Source organism: Pteronotus mesoamericanus, unplaced genomic scaffold (genome assembly GCF_021234165.1).
Source record: "Pteronotus mesoamericanus isolate MK-2021 breed Mesoamerican mustached bat unplaced genomic scaffold, CSHL_Meso_final contig_82, whole genome shotgun sequence".
NCBI lineage: Eukaryota > Metazoa > Chordata > Mammalia > Chiroptera > Mormoopidae > Pteronotus > Pteronotus mesoamericanus.
Genome location: NW_026555265.1, coordinates 4,702,982 through 4,705,459, shown reverse-complemented (window position 1 = coordinate 4,705,459; position 2,478 = coordinate 4,702,982). Strand labels below are relative to the sequence as shown.

At 35.7% G+C, this 2,478-nt stretch overlaps 1 non-coding gene across 1 annotated transcript; it reads left to right on the top strand.

The window, feature by feature from the left end:
• The first annotated feature begins 628 nt into the window (after positions 1–628).
• On the top strand, positions 629–731 carry LOC129080048 (U6 spliceosomal RNA). The gene has a single exon (XR_008530136.1). It is a non-coding gene; the product is annotated as a U6 spliceosomal RNA (small nuclear RNA).
• The last annotated feature ends 1,747 nt before the right edge of the window (positions 732–2,478 follow it).

Here is a 2,478-nt window from a genome sequence, read left to right as displayed (position 1 = left end):
TGAGCTTTCATTTTTAAAAAGTTAGTAAGGATAGTGATGATCTATACAATATGTAATCATTTAAAACATTGGAAATAGCTTAATTGAAGATTAATAGTTTATTTCTGTGTAGTTTCTTTTTATTATAATGGATATGTATAAAATAGGATTTTCATAGTGAATAGCACTAAAAATAAAATACCAGATATATAATAACTTGAATTCTCCATTTTTATTTGTTATAAAATTAAATGCAACACATTAGTAAGCAAATTTTTATTATTTCTTATAACAATTCAGGTGCAAAATCATTATTAGATGTCTACCATATTTAAAGTGTTTATTATAGCTTGTGATTCTCTGTTGGACTTCTACTAATACATTATAATCTTAAAAGTATTTCTGTGGCCTGGTTAGTTAAGGGAATACACCTAAAATATTGAGAAACATTTATATATAGACGAGAAAGGAAAAAAATTGTATCTGTCTATTTATTATCTATCTATCTATCATCTAGCTACACTTTGGAATCCAAAAGCACTAGATTTAATGCTTAGTTCTTCTTATTAGCTGTATGACCTTGGGAAAATAAATGTATGAACCTACTCAGGGACCTTTATCCTAACAAGGAACACCAAGGTGCTACAGCTTGCTTCAGCAGTGGATATACTGGAACTGGAGCAATACAGAGAGGTTTAGCACGTCCTCTACACAAGGATGACACAAAAATTTGTGAAGCAACCATACTTTTAAAAGAAAAAAAATATTACAACTGGGAGCACTGGCATGGATGTTTAGGGTTGGAAGGAGCATCAAGATAACTCTTCCAATACTTTGATGTTTGAATTTTTTAATAACACCTATGCTTCAAACAGTGCTGCTTGAAGTTCACTGATGGACACTTACAAGTATCTATTAAATTGAAAGAGATGTAAAAAATAGAGAATATTTGCATGTCAAAGAATGAGACAGGTATTCAATATATTATATTTTTCAACTTTCACAAAAAATAATATAAAATATACTTTTATTATTATGCCTGAAGCTCAATAAAGCTAGAAGACTTGACAAAAATCTCAAAAGTTATTTCTGAGACTGAATATACAAATGAAATATGGGCAGACCATATGAAAAATACAACTCTGATCCACAGGCTGCAGCAGCCTGCTCAGGAAATCAACTTCCTATATACAAGAAACAGCCCAGGAAGCCGATCTGCAAAACTGAAACTTCTAGGAAGCCAGATTTCTATCTTTAGTGTTCTAACAATCCAGGAAACTAAACAGTAACTCCTGTAACAATCAGCCCCAAATGATCAGGACTTGATTATTAATTGACAGCTTCCCTAATTTTCTTTACTTCCAATTTAGGTCCAGATAGAGCCAAGTATGACTCCTAACCAATTACAAAGGATGCCTTGCTTCCAGATAACTACCTATAGCATCTTCAGGCAAACAATCTCTCATCACGGCACACCTGAAGGCTTCCCTGTTTCTACTACGTATGAGGTTTTCCCACTCTTTTGCCTGCCTTTGAGTCTCTGCCAAAATGCAAGTGGTGGTGGCTGGCTCCTTTGCTAGCAAGCTATCAGTAAATAGGTTTTGCTTCTCTTACTCGGTTTATGTTATTTATTTTTACACACAAACACAAAACTAATGAAAATGGAATCTAAGAAATTACTCTATTGAGCAATAGGCTATGTGTGCAAGAATATTCACTGTGATACAGTTTATGACAAATTCCCACCAATAAAAGAATAGTGGAATAGGTATGCAATGGAAAACCGTGCAGCAATAAGAAATGAACAAATTTCATCTATACACAGCAATGTAGATTGATCTTCCTTTCGCGGAGAAGGTATCTGTGATCATTAGAAAGGGCCATGCAGGGGGACTGTAGCACACAGCATCTGGTATTTATTAATCTGGCTGAGATTACATGGATCTCTCTTGATTCTCAATCCAGACTCCTTTGCTACAATATATTCCTTTCCCAGGATAAAGGTGACAATTGTTTACTGAACTTGAAGCTTGAATACAACAGTTAGGGGACACTTGCAACTTCTGCGAGATTGGTTCTTGTTTCATGCTGAGACAAAAATTCTCTCCTGGGAACATGAATTCCCTTTAAAATTCCGCTTATACATTTCAGCCTCCAGCCAGGTTTGTGCATCTCCTACAGGGACAGCCAGACTTTCCTGCTCACAGCTGCTGAGAAAGAATGACACTTAGCGTACTAGCTCTGGGATTTTCCTGGATTTTTAATGGAATTCTTGCCCAAGAATGCAGCAGGGAAGGGGTGAAAATCGTTCCTTAGGCTGAGACCAGGTTTCCCCTTCCTACCTAATCTCTTTCTTTACCCTTTAGGATTCAGAAAAAGTACCTCTGAAGTTATATCAGAGAGGTCTAGGCCTCTATTATATAATAAACACCTATAAGGGAAAGAGAAGTGACCTCTGGGTAGGGTACTGGTGAGAGTTTCATGGAGAGCTCATGAGAG